Raw genomic sequence first — 20,733 nt, forward strand, 5'->3', positions numbered from 1 at the left:
AAGATCTTCTGGGTTGAACATGTGATTCCTGGAATATAATTTCAGCATTACTACTTGTGATGCCTATTTATTGAAAAGCAAATACATCATTTATTGAAAAGCATATACATGTAGGATCCAAATGACAATTATGAATAAAACATCATTAGAGTATTATATGAAACCAAGTGTAAGCTCCATAATAAATCATAGAAGTCGTCATCCATTGTCACACAAATATATCCGAGTTTTGGAGGGTACTTGATCCACCATTATTTACAGGGATAATAGGAGCTGCCTTGTGCATAGGATGTTCATGACTTGTGGTAGGAGTCTTTACAATAAAATTACCAAATCGATTTGTAATCGTTCCACCATTATTTTCAGGAGTAATAGGAGCTGCCTCCTGCATAGGATGTTCATGACTTGTGGTAGGAGTCTTAACAATATTACCAAATCGATTTGTAATCGTTTTGGAAGCCTCTTGATTAATGCCACTGTAGTCATAGGCTGTGGCTGTAACAACACAAAGGAAGAGCACAAAGATAGCTACTGTAGTTTCTTTACCCATGTTGGACGTTGGTTTTTGTTTGTGAAATAAAAAAATGTTTTATAAATTTGTGTTTGTAGTGGAAGTTTAGTGTGTGCACATTATATAGGAATCTGAATAGAAAGATAGTTCATTTTAGCATTGGACTTATGTGCCTTTTGCAATACAAAATCCATCCACTTTTAGACAAGATTTGATCCTTGAGCAACAATAAGCAATATTTTAGACAGGAAGAGTTCATTGTAGAATTGTTTGTAAATGTCTTCTCTACAGCAAGAGTCCAATCACTACTAGACAATCTTGAAATATACTTGATCCCCATTAGTTAACCTAACAAGGTAGAATAATTTCAGAATGTCAAATCCACTCTTGTGATAAGGGTTCAAAGGCATAACATGTATATAAATAAGTCTTGATAAGAGGCATCATTCAATTATATTCTCTCTGTAAATACCTGTGTCATGGAGCATCTTATGGGTACATTATGCATAAAATAGAAGGGTATCAACTATATCAGATCTTGGTTGGCTTTTCATTCCTAGAAAGTCATCTCCTAACACCAATATAATCTCCTTCTACAAAGACCTATCCACGCGAAGCCGGCCTATCCATAGAAAGAAACATACGTGAAAAGAAAATGAAAGAAGAAATTCAAATTTTCTTTTGGAGTGTGAGAAAGGTAGATGACGAGTACAGAATCAAACAATTATTGGGTTCCCAACCGTGATAGCTGACATTTTTTATCCATTACCTTTGACATGTTGATAAAAATTGTCAAATTGATATAGTGAGACCCTGCTATGAGTGTTTAAAATGTATAAGGCTTACTTGAGGTGTCTAAGTGAAAAATCGTGTCGAACTTTAGAGGCTGCCGATTGATTCCGCCAAGATAAAATTAGAAGGCAATACCTTTAGGTCATCTAATTACAGTACATCGTGTAAAAATAGTGAATTCTTTCTATATATATACCTATACATAATATGTATATACCACATACAATCAAGTGTATATGTAGTGTATACTTTAACCATGTTTGGAAAACTAAATGGCTGGATGATATATATTGGTAACTTCTCTTAATATAACATGATATATTTCTTCAAGAAAATAAGCTAGGCAAATCAGCTAGATTGTGAATTTTTGAGTATAATCTTTGCACATAATCTAAGTAAATCAACTTATACCATTTAAATCCATTTACATACCAATTGTATATACAAAATATGTTGATAGGAAATTTGAAATTGCATATTCATATTAGTTATACATTGAAATCTTATTTATGGAAATGGGCCTAAAATATCCTCCAACTATTAGAAATGGTACAAAAATATCCTCCTTCCACCTATTAGCCTTCAGATACCCTTCACATCTACCTTTAGGCTCCATATTACCCTAATTTCTAACAGACCCCAATTTAAATTCAATTAATAAATTCATTAAATGACGTGACAATTATCTATCGATCACTTTATAATTAATGTAAACAAATTTAAAAAAGGGTTAATTACGTGGGTAGATTTTTAAAAAAAATAATTACTTATTTTAAATACTCTTTAATTATTACCATTTATAGCAGCTTTTTAAATTTCTTTCTTTTCTGTTACTTGTTATTTCTCCTTTTTTTCTTTCTTTCTCTTTTCCTCCATCTCTTTCATCTTTCTCTTTTTTTATTCCTTTTTCCTTTCTTTCTGTTGTTTTTAATTTTTCTTGCTTTCTTTTTTGTTGCTCTTTTTCTCTCTTTTTCTATTGCTCTGTTTCCCTTTGTTTTCGTAGTATAGTCAACGATTTTATACCGTATAAAACTTATATCAATAGTTAATTAGATAAGCAATATAATCGTAATAAATGAACAGGCATAAAAAATTATAAAATGAATTAAATTTTAATTAAAAATGTATTACAAATATATTAAAGTTGAATTATTAGAAGAGAAGTAATATAGTCGTAACAAATGAAGAGACATGAATTTAACTTGAATTAAAAATGTATTACATACATATTAAAGCTGAATTATTGAAAGATAATTAAATATGAATGTAGAATGTAGAAGACAAAAGAGCATTCTTTGATCTGCATGTAAATTGAATAAAACTTGTATCAATAATGAATTAAACAAGTAATCCAATTGTAACAAATCAATCACTTAGTTGCAAAATGAATTAAATTTGTATTTAAAAGTGTATTACACAAAGATTAAAGTTGATACAAAAGAGAAAATTAAACAAAAATAAAAAAAATATAACAAATGAAATATTAGACAATGATTTATGTGAATTAAACTTGTATCAATAATGAATTAAACAAATATCCAATAATAACAATAAATAAACAAAAACTACAAAATGGAATAAATTTGCATTAAAATTGTATTACATTGTATTAAATTTGAATAAGAAGAGAGAATTAAGAATGAATGGAAAACGTAACTAAAGACTGACAAGACAATGATCTTTAAAGTGAATTAAACTTGTATCAATAATGAACTAAACAAGTATCCAATAGTAACAAATAAATAAAAAAAACTATGAGATGCATTAAAATTGTATTACAAAGTATTAAAGTTGAATAAGAAGAGAGAATTAAGAATGAATGGAAAACGTAACTAACGAAAGACATGACAATGATCTATAAACTGATAAGTTATATCAATGATGAATTGAATAAGCTAAGTATCCAATAGTAACAAATAAATCAAAAACTTCAAAATGAATTAAATTTGCATTAATATTGTATTATCTAATTCAACTTTAGTACAATTTTAATACTATATTTAGTTCATTTCAATATAATATTTCACCTAAAATCAATTATAAACTTAACCGAACTCTCTTAAAATTGATATATAAACTCCAAACAATATTTTCAATTATTTGTAGGAACTACCTATTCAAACTTATCACAAATTCGTAAAATTCAAATAATAAATTCAAAATTTAAAGCTTTATAATGACCATCAATGGCGAACTCTTGCTTCTGTAATTTTAAAGATTTGAAATTTCTGCTTAAAAACATGATTTTTTATATAAATTTTCGATATTTTTTCCTCTTTTCATTTTTTTGAATAAAAAGAGTGACATGGACAAAAGCTTATTGGAAGAATATAGTTATTTAGATGAAAAGTTCAAAGAAGAAGAACAAGAATTAAAAAAAAAAGGAAGATATCAGATAAGAGAAACAAATAGAAGAGTAAAAAAAAACAGAAAGAGATGAAGGTGCAGAAGAGTAAAAAGAAAGAAAGACAGTCGAAGAAGTAGAAGAATTAAAAGAAAGAAAAGGCAAAAGGGTGACGAAAGAAGTGACTATAGTATAACTTTCTTAATAAAAAAAAATGTTATATTTAGTTAGAAAAATTATATTGCTAAATATTTTTATAATATAACATATTTATGTGATTTACCCTTTAAAAAATTACTCATTCCCAAATCAAATCTATCCACCCCAAATCAATTTGACCCATCAGCCCCATATTAGCTGCCAGCTTAAGCCTTTTCGTCTCTTTCTCCAAGTGCAGTTTGTTGTTCTTCGGCCGAAAATTCAACTATTGATTCCATTTTTTTTATATCTCTTGCTTTTATCATTTCATCTCATTATATTTTCTATTCTCCAAAGACCTAGAGTTTCATCTTCTTTCTTTTTTCTTTTTTTTGTTTAGTAGTTTCATATTTTGAATATTGTGATTCTTTGTGCTTATGCTCACTCAGGGAAAAAAATCTGTTGATTTTTTTTGCTTTCTTATTGCTTTAATTATAGCTCGAAATTTTGAGATTGTGTTCTTATCTAGCTTTGAATGTGAAACAAAAATGTATAAATAAAGTCTACAAAGATGAGATTCTTATTATGGAAATTTGTGAATTTTCGATGGTTGGAATGAAAGTTCTGAGTGTATAATATCTGTCAATTTATCTAAACAACTAATTTGCAATTTATTCCCAAGACGACATAACTAGAATTTAATTTCTTACCTATTTACGGATACTAATATATCCAATAGGTCAATTTTTTTTACTTTTTATGCATGGTACATTTATTAGAGAAATGTGATGTTGATGAACCCAAATGGGTCTATGATTCTTCATTTCATTTGAGCTGGTCTTCTTTCCAGCTATAGAAACAAAAGTTAATTTAGGGTGGTTTTTATTTGATTTGGGGCAAGTTGATTTGACTTGAATAGATGGAATATTTTAAAATTAGTTTAAGTGATTTATAGGGTGACCAATAGATGGTTGCACGTCATTTAATGAATTTATTAATTAAATTTTAATTGAGGTCTGTTAGAAGTAAGGGTAATATGGAGCACAAAAGTAGATGTGAGGGGTATTTGAGGGCTAATAAGTGGAAGGAGGGTATTTTTGTACCATTTCTAATAGTTTAAAACTATTTTAGGTCCTTTTCCGTTTTATTGATACAGTAATTGAATGCAGATTATGTACACAAAATATATTGATATAAATATGATATACAATTTGCATTTTTATATCCACATTAGTTATACATTGGAATTCTAGTTATATACCTGTTGCATACAAAATATGAGTTCCTTTAGATTTCGTTAAGTGTGCCATTAAAATTCAGTTGCATAACAATTATCAATTACATACACAAGCTCATGGTTGATCTTCTGAATGAATTTGGTATCAAGTTTGATAATATTGCCTTTTCTCTTTTAAGGTATGAAATATGTATTAAAACAAGGTCAATCACTTTGGCCCAAAAAAATTTAACCATCATATATAAATGAAATCCAGTTATTTATAAAGTAGTGTATGTTATTGGAATACATTAAATATTGGTCTTTAATGTCATATTGTTGCATAAATCATATTTAAATTAGGGAATGCACGAATATCGAAAAAAAATTCTCATATTAATTGGAAAAGAAATAACGGATTCAACTGGAAAAAATTTATCGCACCGGGTGTTTACGTCAAGCTAATGCAATTTTCATTATTATGTGGTTTCAATGAAGTAAAACATCTGTTAATTAATTAAGATTAAATAAATGAATAATAAATTTAAACACTTGACATGCATGTATTGGATTGGTGTAAACATTCAAACTTATTGAAAGTGAAATAAGAAATACAAATATTCATGTGAATTATAGGCTCCTAAACTTATGACAACTATAAATTATCATTAATCCGTTAATTATTTTGTTATTATTTTTTCCATGTTTTATTTCTTGAACATTATAAAATGTTACATATATATTAGGATTCTAATGTTAGGACTTTGAAAGATAAACATCCTGTCAGGATTTATTCAATTTTATTGCTATTATTTATGTCCAAAAATTACACAAGTGGTGTGACCCAAAAACCACTAGACTATAACGCTTTTATGTTTTAAGGGCATCTAAAATATGTTATTTTATCATTTATTGATCATCTTATTACTTATATTTACTATATAATTTTTCGAAAGAATGATATTTGTCTGAACATCGACCTGAGTATACTTTAGCGCGGCAACTGCTTCAAGCTCAACTTGCTACATGCATGTATAACTTTTACATATAGAAAATCTCAAGATATGATCGATGCATGTTTGCCTCTAAACTAAGTCAGGCAAAATATCCAAAAAAGAAAAAAAATGCCACTAAATCAATTTTTAAATTGCCAAATTGGTTTAAAGAAAGACCTAAGGATAGAAAGAAATTCAAAGGTCAACTTTATCATCTAGACAAAATATTATATGTTATGCATGCAGATATGTCTGAACACATATTTCTTTTTCATTTTCCATATTGGATTAAAGATGTTTTGACCACATAATAATCTTCTTGATTTATGAGTTAATAAATGATTAGTGCAAACATCCAATTATAGGATTCATGTATCTTTCCTCTTAATCTCTCTAGAAATCAAAATTAGTCAAATATTTATATTATTGAACTTTGGATGAAAGGATAAAGAAATTCATCTTTAAAGAAAAATGGTGACTTATATTCCATTATTTTTGGACAATGAGGTTTTACTTTTGACCATTTAACAGCCTCACGTGTTGTTGAAAAGCCTCCTCACTCCACAGTAATTGAAAGAATTGAAAGGACCAAATATACTTACATTTTCAAATAGTTTAAATTACTAGCAAAAATTAATTTCATCGGTATTTGTTAGGATCGAAAATAAGCAGGTGTAACGCGATATTTAGCAAAGTAAACCTCGAAAAATCACGAGTAAGAAGACAAATGACAAAGATACCAAAATACACAAAGAGTTAACGTAGTTCAATCAATCGATCTACGTCCACAAAGGAGATGAACAATCCACTATAAATATGAGAGCACAAAATACAGAGAGAAACAATCTCAACCAATTCACTCGGAATACATGGGAGGTTTACACAAGTGATAATGTATCAAGCTTGTGAATCACAAATTCTCCCCATAACCAAAACTCTCAAAACCCTTAACTTAAGACTACATTGTGAATGTTGATTAAGTTATAAGGAACAAGACTCTATTTATAGAGTTTTAAACCTTTTCCTACAAGAAAAGGACTAGACAATACAAAACTTTTTCCTAAAAGGAAAACCTATTCATGATAAGAAATCAGAACAAATAAAACCCATCAATATTAAATAGGAATATTACATATTTTTTCTTATTGATATTAGTTAATTGTTATTATTTTATGGAATCCAGTGTTGTTATAGGCTTTAAAGACATTTTCAAAGAATGCTAACTATCACTAAAATTATACATTTAGCAACAACTAACTATTATTATTAATAAATTACCACTAATTAAATGCCCTTTTTTCGGTAGAAAAATATAAATTCCATTTGAGTATATCCATTCAATTATATATATAATGCTTTGGTGCTAAGTGCTAGCATTAAAGGCATATATGATAATATGAATAGTATAACAAAAGAAAATGTTACAACTTTTTCAAAATACATATGGCCCTCAAGTTATGTGAGATTATAAGATGACAACCGTATTGTATTTAATGTTCTAAATTTTATACAAATCAACTAAAAAGCTAACTTACATTGTATTTTTGATGTCCCAATTTTGTGACACTTTCTCTGTTCTAAATCAAAGTCTTTAAAAAAAATAAAGTTTTCCATATTTAATAATAAGTGAACTTAAATTTTTCATATAGTCACAAAACTCATATGGCTTATTTTAGTTTTAGATCACAATATTTTTTAGAACAAATCAATTTCTCTTAAACTCTATACATGTCAAACATTTATATTAACATCTTCACATAAATTAAGATTTAAAAAAAATACTAAATATGCTCATTTTAAATTTTTATTTTTTTATTAAATAAATAAATAACTTCCTAACTAGCAACCAAACGATCCTAAAAAAAATATTTGGAACTTGGCTTGATAGTATACAACTATGCATACTTAATTTTAGGAAAATGCACAAGTATCCCCTTAGATTATGACCGAAATTTCAAAATGTATCATATGAATAACAAACTAATCCCTCACATCTTATGCTTTCACTTTTTAAAATATAATCAATTATTATAGTGCAAATTATGCAATGTAAAGTCAACTTGGTTAGGAACAAAGTTGGTTTCAAGTCTATGAACATGGAGTAATAAAGTTGATCGTTTATTCCTAATCCCTTGCTTTGTGTGTTTCAGCACTTTAACCTAAAATTTAAGGTATAATTTATTTATTGATATCTTCAAAAAGTACTAATTATTACCTCATCATTAAGCTAATCAAGTAAAAAAATGGAGGTCCTATTTGCCTTGTTTGTTCTACTATTGAAACTAAAAAATGTAAAAATAAATACTAAAAAGGTCTACTTATTATAAAATCAAGCTCATAAGAATATAATCATAAAGAGAAGAAGACAAGAGAAGTAGATAGAAGAAGAGAAATTTTCTTCTTATTCAAGTGTATGTAAGTCTCATATGTATATCATACAATAGTGAATGAACAACCCTATTTATAGGTTGAGAAATCACTCTAAAAGTCACCATATTAAGTATCATAATAAATAGATACAATCCAAAAAAGTTCATGAAACCTAGTGAATATATGAAACCTAGTGAATATGGATAGTTGTTCATGTACTAACTTTATGGACTATCCACTTATTCAATGGATTTATAACACTCCCCCTTGGATGTCCATAGATATCGTGGCTCGTTAAAACCTTACTAGAAAAATCCAGTGGGAAAAAATTCTAGTGAAGGAAAAAGAGTACACATATCTTTTGATACGCATTATTTGTTGCCTCATTAAAAATCTTGTCAGGAAAACCCAGTGGGACAAAACCTCGGTCAAGGAAAAAAGAGTGCAAATCATACTCCCCCTGATTAAAACATCACTTAATTTCTTGCGATGATGTCTCCAATCTTCATACAGTGAGGTTGCTATATTCTTTTTCAAAGAAAAACCACACATTTCTTGAATATGGTGTGTCATTTGTCTCAACCAGACGCACTCTCGGCTTGCTTCATGGAGGGCTATTATTTCTGCATAGTAACATTTGCTTCATTGATCGCCAAAATATTTTTGTGCCTCCATATGCAAACAAATAGCGTGTTTGAGATATAGTTTTATGCGGATAAGATAAATATTCTGCATCTGCGTAACCAATCAACTCTGACTTGAATTCTTCAAAATAGAATTAACCCATGTCTATGGTCCTTCAAAGATATTCAAGTATATACATAACACCATTTCAATGTCCTTTTGTTGGAGAGGAACCGAATCTTGCTAGTAAATTTACTGCAAAACAAATATCTGGTCGAGTATTGTTAGCAAGATGCATTAGTACCCTGATTGCACTAAGATATAGAGTTTCATCAACAAGAAGCTCTTCATCCTTCTCTTGAGATCAAAATGAATCATCATTTATTTCAAGCGATCTCATAATCATTGGGGTATTCAATGAATATGATTTATCCATATAAAATTGCATCAAAACTTTTCTGTGTATGTGCACTGTTAGACAAATATTTCAATTGTCAAATTATCAATACAAAAGTTTATCTTACCAAGACCTTTTCATAAAAATACAAGGACAATTAGGGTCATTGTTTTTGTACCCTTTTCTTCCTTAATTATTTCAATCCATATAAGGATTCTTGAAGCTTTATTGAAAAAGTTTCCTTCAAACTTTTATTTGCTTCAGACACCTCGATTGTTTCAAGGATTTTCATATAACCTTTATTGTCTATCTAGACATGATAATTATTCATTATACGCATTCAAGTTTTTCATATGTTCCCAGATCAAAACAAACCTTATTGCATCCACCATAGGAGAAAACATGTCCAATAATGTCAGAATTTTTGCGACAAATCTTTATGCCCCAAGGCACAAGTCGTACTTAATATCTTACGGTTACACCATCGCATAATAATTTATTTGTATCCCACTGACATTATACCTTGATTTATGGACTATCAGTCCAAAATATCACTTTTCTAAGTGAAACAAAATATACTTGAATTATTCATTTTTACTTCGCCAATCATTTATCTGTCCACACTCTATGACAGATTTGAATTCAAGATATTCGCCACAATTTATATCATTGAGCGCTACCTCATATCAAAGATACCGTCGACGGCTATTTGATATCGATTCCAACAAGACATAATTTATCGAGATCTCTTCATTTTTCATCATTTTTCAGGTACTTGAACCTTTTCCGAGGTTTTATGAAGTGTTATGTCAATGTGCTCTTTTATAGCACTTGCCTCATTATTATGACCATTTTGATCATTTGCTCCTTCCTTCTTCAAGGAATTTTATATTTGGAACCGATTGGTCTATTACGCTTCCGGCGTATCATAGACTCTGTCCTTTAAGGAATTCACATTGGAGCACTTGCAGCTGAATTATATCATAGACTCAGTATATTCATCTGGCAATTAATTTGCAACATTATACAAATGAATTATCCCTGGAACTTTACGTTCACATATTTATTTAACGAGAATCTAGATAATTCACAATTAAACTCACACATAATTTTCAGCTGTCAATCATCTCTCCTCCTAATGTTAGAAAATTTAACATTCATCCCGACCTTATTTGAGAATTCATCTTTGTTCGTGTCGGAGCAGTTTAAATCATAACCGGACATTCAATATTTTAGATGAAAATTATATGATTCCTGCTGAACCAATTTTAATGGGGAAACCTTGTTGGCTTGATGAATACATATGTTGCTACATGTTAAATAAATTTATTTGATACCAAATCTTATTTGGGAGTTTTGCTCTCATACCCATGGTTTAGCTATAATTGGAGTCGTACAATTTCTGCTAAACCAACCAACATTATCAGTATAATTTCATAGTTGGAACTGTGCTCTTAATTTAGCAATTGAGGAAACAACCTTACAAACACCAATTTGTTAGTAGACACCAAAGCACATGTGATCATTGCATAGATGTATCTATCATATAGTTGCAAATGATCCACATGGCAGGTGAAAGGGCCCATATTCACCTTTTTATATGTTCCAAGAACTTCAGGGGATTGCAATTCCAACCTTAGCTGGTACAATAATCATTTTATCAAGAGAACAAGCAACACAAGAGAATTCTTGAAGAATCTTTTATTTCTTCATCATATAATCCACATGAATTCTTGATTACATTTGCATCACATTTAAACCAGAATGGTCAACCGGTCATGCCAACTGATCTTTATTTCAATACACCAGTTTACTTTTACATGTGATTTCATCAGCATGTCCACGTTTGTATGCAACAAACAAGAGGAAAAAATAGGTAATCTTTTACATAAATATTTATAATATATAGTCTCAATATTTCTTTTTAATTCATCCGAAACTTGAAAATTTCTTTTTAGACTTACTACAACCCCATTACTATTCCTCTGGTAATAAAACAACTCGTTAGAGCTTGCTATTAATTTTGTGTACTATCACATATTGCATGACACCATCCCTATGGTTAGCATCTCATTCAAGGAGGAAATTATATTATTATTGTCATGGTCAAAATCATTACAAACAATACATGTTTCTTGCTTTACTTTTGTTGTACCATAGATACACAACCAATGACAAATTTGTATTGCCATACAATAATGACCACAACCCTTATAGGCAAGAACTATTTCTTTCTTTTGCCCTTTCGGTAGTTCACAATAAACATACCATTGTGACGTATAAACATACAATACTATTAACCATTTCTGCCAAATAAAATTTATTTTCCTCTCAATCCTCCCGTAGAGGTGAGTTTTGACATATATCTTTTTTTTTTCAAACCTCCCATAGAGATGAGTTGTGGTATATATTCAACCCATAATGATTTCATCACATCTTGAGCCATTCTCTTATAGAATGGTCGAACATTCACGATACTCATCACAAGTCACATTCTCTTCAAGGAATAGACTAACCACTTATATGTACTTCATAAATTTGCATTATAAGTACATTGTCATGATTTTAAAATTCATCATATTTCCATGACACACCTCAACATCACTTTGAAAGAAGTATACCATCACTTTATCTTCTTGTCTTTCGATGGAGGATTTATAAACTTGTCAAATTATTGGGTCGACAACATTCACAAGTCCAATGACCTTTCATATCATTTTAATAATAAAAGTTGCCTTCACATTTGAAGGACTATTTGGAGAACCCATAGTGTTCTTCCCTTAATAATTATCACAATAATGACTATTATAATTTCGTCATTTCATGCCTTTTTTCATATCGTTAATCATTTGTCATCTTTCAGACTAATTATTTATTGCTATGACATTCATACGATAGGATGGAGCAAGTCAACATCGGATTTCAAAGTTATCATATGTTGCTACCACATTCTTTTCAAGGAATGAAACAAATTCAATAGGACGAATTTCAAGGCTTTTCATCAAAGCCTTAGTCATCATTATATCATCACTATGGTGCATTGACTCAAACTCAATGTCTTATCCATATAATGCGTGTTAGGCGAAATTCTATGGGACTTGAACCCAATCCTTAGCATCATGGTGCATCAAAACTCAAATTGATGTCTTACCCTCTTGGTGCGATAGAACTTGAATCTACCGTCTTACCCTCAAATATTTTTCATTATGGTGCATCCGGACTTTAATACTATGTTTGGATCATTGTTATCCATTGTATTGTATTGTATCGTTACTATACTTACAATGTTTGTTTGGATTGTTACTTAAAATGTATTATATTGTATTATTAAATTCCGTTGTTACGTAACAAATGAGAGAAAAAGAGTCAAAGTCACATAAGATCGAGTGAGTTCATAATTCAGTTATACAGAACTTTTTAGGTTAAAAAAAGCTCAAGAGCACAAAAAATACGAGGGCCCAAAAGCTCAAGGTGACCCATAGAGAATATGAGGCCGAAATAATAATAATTTGACAATTATATGAGTTATCATCGTTAACTTTCTTAATACAGTCAAATTACGTTATATAACTTAAAATAAATTATTAGTTTTTAATTCCAATTGCTTCTAAGTAAAAGAAAAATTTCCTCCCTCCAAATATTAGGCGATTTATATATAAAGGTACTACTTGATTAGCAAGCAATTAAGCATTGCCTCTCTTTAATCTCCACTCACCTGTCACTAATCACACATCTATTTTTTTCCAAATTAGTTGCTAATGCTTAGGTGGCAGGGGCGGCTACAACTTGCAACTATGAGCTTGACGTTTATTTGGATAATTATGCAAACAAAAAAAAACTTATTTATGACGATGTAAAATATTTAAATCTATTTTATTTGAATACTAAAAACTAATCGCACAAGAACTATCTAACTAGCTCCAACTTAGTCATTTTTATTTTAGCAGATAGAAAAATACATTAGACTACGATTCCTAAATGGATTTTATATTATCCCTTTTTTGCATTTGACCCCCATGCGTCATGAGGCAAAAGTAAAAAAAAATGAAATAAATGAATGATAATAGCTTGATTATCGTTTAATATATATTTTAGAGGTAATTAATTTTGTTATTTATATTTTTAATGCCTTTAATAATATTGAATCTAATGACATTTAATTAATATCAATAAATATTTTAGTACTTTTTATTAATGTGTCTATTATTACAGCTAAAAGTTATTTTTCGGTACTGTACCACAACTGACGGCTGATCACTCATGTTGGCTTTATAGAAATAGTTTTTTAGATTTAAAAAAATGTTGTTGGCAGATTTTGTTTTTAATATAGTAACAATTGCGAGTTGGGAACCAAAATAAGCCACAAAAATATAAAAGTAACTAAAATAAGCCACTATTTTAGTAAGCAACTAAAATAAGCTTAGTGGAAGAAAAAGTTCCACTATATCCAATTTTCTAAACGTTTTCCGTTACTGTCATAACGTTTATTTTTAATATATAACGGAACTTTTTCTCCCACTTTATAAAGTGGAACTTTTTATTCCACTTTATAAAGTGGAAGAAAATCTTCCACTTTATAAAAACTTACCATTTCATCTTCACCTTCACCTTCTCTCCTTTTCCTTTTCATGGCTTTCAAAAAAAAATTCACTTTGAAGATGGTCCCAATCCGACAGTTTAAAGCGGTCCCACACTAAACAAATCGAAATTTTGGAGTAGCACATCCCGACAACATACAACTCATATTCGTTTCTTTAGGTACAAAAATAGGTAAGATTGCAGCCTTGTAGTTGTAGGGAAATTTTATCTTTTTTAGAATGTGATTTTGGTTTGATTTACTTTCAACCTTAGACTTAATTTACTTTTGGTTAGGAAGACATCTAAATTCATTGATAGAAAACTTTAGGTTTACACGTCCTATAAAAGTTCCCATAGTAACACTACTTCAAAATCATATGAAAATAAAATAAAATAAATTAAGAGGCAGAATATCGTAAAATATAAAACAAAATAAAAGTATATATGTCATAAAGTACACAAAAATTCATCTTTTTGTCTAGCTTTAAGTTGAAACATTTTCTGATTATTATTTTTTTTGAAGAAATATCAACAAATCTTCCATAATTTTCCCACATGGTGGATCTTATTGTTTGACTAATTCTGCACCAATATGTGTCTTGACTATCAACATGCAATTGACTACTGTTCCAGGATTGAAGTGTTTCAAAGCTTCCATGAACCTCGGCAACTCGGCAAGAGAACACTCACAAGTACCATAGACTTTTTCAAAAGCCTGCTTGCGATCAAGATAGGCTTTACTTTTACTTACTGAAATGTCATATGCTTTAAGAACAACTGTTTGACAGTCTTTGATGGGAAACCTGAAATTAATAATAATATTAATTATTAAATAAAAAATGAATATTTCCTTATTAAATAAAAATTATCTAGGGATAAAATTGTACCTTGGCGTTCTTTCGATACCAACACGGAGGATGTTAGCAATCATCTCAACATCCAAGTTGAAATGCCCTTCGTGGCACGTACCCATATCACATGTATGTTCTTTAATGTGTCTTCCAACTTTCCACATGTTAGTAAGTTTATCAATAAAGAAGTCAACCTAAATCGACATCCTTGTTCTACACGCCTGCAAACAAGTCGCCATGATTTCTTTGTTGATTTAATAACAAAGCACTCCCTTGCTATGTTCAAATGTAGAAGTTTAACTGCTCTTTGCAACTGCTTCTTTGAATTGAATAACATGTCTTTTTCAATATAAATAGCATCATTCATGAAATCTTCTGGTTCATGCCACGTACGTTGTGATATATATTCATCACGTGTATCACCAAAGATATCTGGACCATTCGAGAGATGATCAAGATATGAATTTCATGATTACGAAACGGACTCATGGACATTGGTCTTGGCGATCGATTGGGAGTCAAAAAATCATCATCACTAGATGATGCCTCAAATGAAACATTATCTCCTGATTGCTCAGCATTAGGCAAATCATCACTATTACTAGCTGAAGGTGAGCCGTAATTAGGAAGGTCATGGTCATCGATATTCACAGGATCAATGGGCTCATCTTGTGTAGTATTTTTCCTATATATGTAAAAATATATATAAATATTTGGCTCATGCAATTAACTTACTCAAATAAAAAAATAAGTGTTAGACATAGCGATAATCATCTGCATCAAAAGTAGGCGAGACATGAAAATTTGAGGATGTCCCAACATTTTCCGTCATTTCAAAGTGTGAGGACTGACCAAAATAATTATTTAGTCCATAACTTGGAGCAATATCCCTATCTTGCTGAGGTAAACCGCTATAAAATATATAATAATAAGAATAATAAATAATATAAATTAATAAATAATTGACAAAATCAACAAACAATAATTGAAATATAATAATTGAGCATTACCGATCACTATCATTGATAGTTTTGTTTAAATCAAAATCATATCGGCCGGTAAGAGTATTTTGATAATGAGTCATTTTAGGAAAATCAGTAGATTAAGTTATCGGAAATCTATCAATGCTATTACGATTTTCTAATTAGGGATGAACATCGACTGATAAAGGAGAACGTTGTTGACTAATCTTAGGCTCCTTCCTAACATAGATTCCAAGTATTGTTGACTTGATTTGATCTATACAATCATTTGGAATCCTTAAAAAGTCGGTCAACGATTCGTCATTATAGATAATTCACGCTCCAAAATTACTTGTCCTTGTGATAAAAATGAAGTAGGGTATTTTCCGGCTATAATCAAATTATAATCTGTAACGACCTGTTTAGTCGTTTTGAGCAGCAGATTTTATTTCTGGAAAAACTGGCTGAGACGACGGATCCCACGACGGACCGTCATGGGCACGACGGACCGTCGAGGGGGTCTCGTTCCAAAACACTTAGAATTCTGAAAATTGGGTACTGAAATCGACTCTCTGAACTTCGCGACGAAATGGCAGGACGGACCGTCGCAGGCATGACGGGCCGTCACAGAACTTTTACTAAAATCAAGTCTCTGAGCTTTGTGACGGACCTGCAGGACGGACCGTCACAGTCGTGACGGACCGTCACAGGCTCCGTAAGCTCACTCGGGTCGGAAATTCTGTTAAGTTTGTAAAGGGGCGTTTTGGACTTTTCATGCTTATAACTATAAAGTTAATGGATTAATATTAATAATTCAATTACTTGGGGGTTAAAGGAGACAACCTTAAAATAAAAAGTGGGTTATTTTATTCATCTTTTATACTTAATTATATACTAATTAGGGTAAAAGAAAGAGGGTTTTGGAATAAGAAAAATAGAAAGAACAAGAGAGGGAGAACGATCGAGAGAAGAGGGAAATGAAGAGGATAGCAAANATTTATGATATTATCTGATATATACTGTTTTCTATTTTGAGTTGGCCGATGATACCTACTCAGTACTTGTGTTTTGTACTGACCCCTACTTGTATGTTTCTTTCTTTGTCATTTGTGGAGTGCAGCAAACGTGCCATCGTCTTCAACTCAGCCGCAACTCTAGCCAGTCTTCATCAAGCCAGATTTCAGGGTGAGCTATTGCTTCTAGCTTGGACTGGATCTTCCTCTTCATGTCTTGATGCCTTGAGATTCCGGCATGGACTAGCTTTTTACTTATTTTAGCTTCTTAGATACTCTTAGATTAGTAATTTGAGGATAGATGTTCTTGTGGTGATGACTTTCAGGTTTTGGGAATAAATAGTATTGAGTTTTTATAAGTTATTTAATCGATTTTCATTAATGAGTTTTAAGTCTTCCGCATTATATTTTGTTATTTATGGTTGAAATGTTGGGGATTAGATTGGTTGGTTCGCTCACATAGTAGGATAGGTGTGGGTGCCAGTCGCGGCCCGTTTTGGGTCGTGACATAATCGTACTGTTTTTACCCATTTTTTAATAAATTGATGAAATAAATTTATGATATCGGACATTTATTGGATATTTAGCATTGTGTTTGGGAGGACAATTATAATAAATGGTATTTCTGTCATGTATAATTTCGTCATCTCAATAAACTGAAACTTTAACGTTAGGTGTAGAAGATATTTTTTTTAGATTGAAATGAACAAATATAGAAGACTTTATGTTGTAGGTTCTATCAACTATGTATAAACGTCCTTAAATAGATTTTTTAGAATAAAATAATAAAAATACATAATGAAATATTTTTCTTCGTTTTAATGACATATCAAATCAATATAATTTATATGACAACATTGAAAAAGCTTCTTCAACACGTGAAAAATATTCTTCTTATAAAGTGTAATAAAAAGTTCCACTTTATAAAGTGGAATAAAAAGTTCCACTTTATAAAATGGAATAAAAAGTTCCACCTTATAAAGTGGAAGAAAAAACTCCACTTTATAAAGTGTAAGAAAAAGTTCCGTTATATATTAAAAATAAGCGTTATGAAACTAACGGAAAACGTTTAGATTATTGGATATAGTAGAACTTTTTCTTCCACTAAGCTTATTTTAGTTACTTACTAAAATAGTGGCTTATTTTGGTTACTTTTATATTTTTATGGCTTATTTTGATTCTCAACTCAACAATTGCCATAATTTTATTTTATTTTTTTTAAAGAAATGTATTTTAGGTATTTAATTATCTTAAACTTTAAAAGTAGATCGTAATTAAATCTCTTTATTAAATTCCATACAAGATTTTTTTATATTTGACAATACTTAAAGAAGTTTTAGTCATCAAGTATGGTATACAACTAACTTCATTCCTATTATATACATTCCGTTTCAAATTATTTTCTTTATCTTTTTTTTTAAGAATTATTTTTATTTTTTTTTACTTTTTTAGCATTTGCTCAATTGTAACTTTTCTATATGAGATAAGAGTTAAATAACAAAATAAAAGAATATTTTGATACATTTCGCATTTTCTATAATTCAACACCACAAAATTTTAATTTTTTTATTTTTCTTAAATTCTGTAACAAATTAAAATTGTAACAAAGAGAATGCTTACGAATTCAGAATATTTTGTTCCATATCGATGATGAAACGTGACTCAATTTAAAATTTCATTTATTATATAAATTTTCTTTATATGTGCTTTAAGAGAAGTTACTATAGAAGTGCCATTTGATTGGGTTGTTGGTGTCGAATACATTGGCTTTTCAAAATGGATTGAATAAGGTATATATTCATAAATTTTATAGTGTTAAAAGCTAATTACATTTTATCTCTATTCTTTTAAATTACAAAAATAGGTTTAAATTATAGATTTCTGATACATCAGAAACCTGCGGATACATAGCTTAGGGGTTGCAAATGATACATTACTTAATGATCATTTGAGAGGGATACATCAGGAAACCTGCGGAAACATAGATCAGGGCTTGCAAATGATACATTACTTAATGATCATTTGAGAGGGATATCTGAGAGGGGATAAAGATGTATCCAAAAGGGGAGGGGTATATCAGAGAGGGGATAGGAATGCATCCGAGAGGAGATTTTTGTAATTTTTTTAAATGATTGAAAATTTTAGAGATTATGATAAAATAAAATGTATATTAGTGTAATTTTTTCTTTTTAAGTAATTAATAGGTGGTCAATATATGGAGTTTTAACTTAAGTTAGTTGTAGATTTGTAAATACTTGGATAACTTTATTAAATAATTTTCATAATTTGCCAATTTTCAAAAAATCATTTTTTTCACTTTTGAAAACAAATATTATGTTTCTTTTCTCTCTTCAATTATCACAACAAAACATGACCAAAAGTCTACTTAAATAATCATTTTTAAAATACCATGTATAGTGTCAAAGTGAGGGGAAGTTTCTTGGAAAATGAAGACTTACCCCCCTCCCTCTTATAAATATAGAAATTAAGGTTTGTGATTAATTGGAAGTTCCATAATTGATTGATTATATCATGTAAAGAAGGGAGCATGGTCTCCTGATGAAGACCAAAAATTGATTGATTATATCATGAAATATCGTATTTGGAACTGGTCCCACATGCCCAAATTTGCAGGTTCAACAACAAATAACACTAGCTATTTCATTCACTTTTTTTTTTTGGGGGACATCTATTCATTTCCTATAGGGGAAAGAATTAGACTTAACCAAACAATACTAATATTAAGGGTTTTATTGTTGCTTTTAGGGTTTCGTCTTCACATATGTATTTGTTGTTGTTGTTGTTAGGGCTATCAAGAACCTGAAAGAGTTGTAGACTCCGATGGATCAACTATTTGAGACCTGATCTAAAGAAAGGACCTTTTAGCATCGAGGAGGTGGAAATTGTTGTTAGAATGTATCAATCGCTTGGTAACAGGTTAGAATTAAACCTTAGCCTTATATGTAACATGCATATATAGAGCTCATTAATTTTCGATGAACCAATTATATATGTGTTTTAACTTGTTAAAGGTGGTCAGCTATAGCTAAAGAATTGCTTGGAAGAACAGATAATGAAATCAAGAATTTCTACCACACACATTTAAAGAAGCACCTTGGGACAAAAGTTGAAGTGAAACCTAAATCAAGGAAGAAAGCTAAACAAATAGAGATGAGTACTCAAAAAAAGCCTTTGATAACTAATTGTCAAAATATTCAATCACTTGATTTCACCAACTCCTCCTCCTCTTCTAGCTACATCACATTTGATGAAAATTATGATTTCTTGGAAGCATCTAATCAAGACAATGATGTTACTTCAATTGTCAATCAAGTTGTTGATGAAAACATAGTTATATTGGAGAGTAATCCAGACGATACTGCTTCGTCATCATCAAGTGTTGATTTGCACATAAAAGATTTCATGGATGTGAGTGTTGATTCATCTAATGTTGTGGATTTCTGGTTGGAGCTATATATGGCAGCGGATAATCTGAAGATCTAAGTGTCACTGCGAGTTCAATTATGTTCCTTTTCATGTCATCTAATTATGTAGTATATAGTACTACGATCAACATATATGTGGTATGTATTCATGGCCATTATTTTAAGTTTGTTTATGTTGGGGAATGAGAAAACATGAAGTTTGTAGTTTTGATGGATGACAAAGAATTGAAGTTTTGATCACTAACAAAGAGTCTTGATGTGTAACAAATCATTGGTTATCATCATCAAAAAGGGGGAAAATGTTGGGAAGTAGGAGAACAAATAAAGTAGTTTTGATGATTGATAAAGTGAAGGCATGGTGTCGTATGTATACAATTATGAGAGTTGCGACAAAGAAGAAAAAGTATTGAAGAAAAGAAGAAAAAGTGCAGAATTGTAAAGAAGGAAAAGAAGGAAACAAATATGGAAATAAATAAAGAAGGAAAGAAATAAAAAA

At 30.0% G+C, this 20,733-nt stretch overlaps 1 pseudogene; it reads left to right on the forward strand.

Moving 5' to 3' along the window:
- The first annotated feature begins 15,303 nt into the window (after positions 1–15,303).
- LOC107022282 lies at positions 15,304–20,295 on the forward strand (annotated as a pseudogene).
- The last annotated feature ends 438 nt before the right edge of the window (positions 20,296–20,733 follow it).

This window comes from Solanum pennellii, chromosome 6 (genome assembly GCF_001406875.1).
Source record: "Solanum pennellii chromosome 6, SPENNV200".
In the NCBI taxonomy this organism is placed as follows: Eukaryota; Viridiplantae; Streptophyta; class Magnoliopsida; order Solanales; family Solanaceae; genus Solanum; species Solanum pennellii.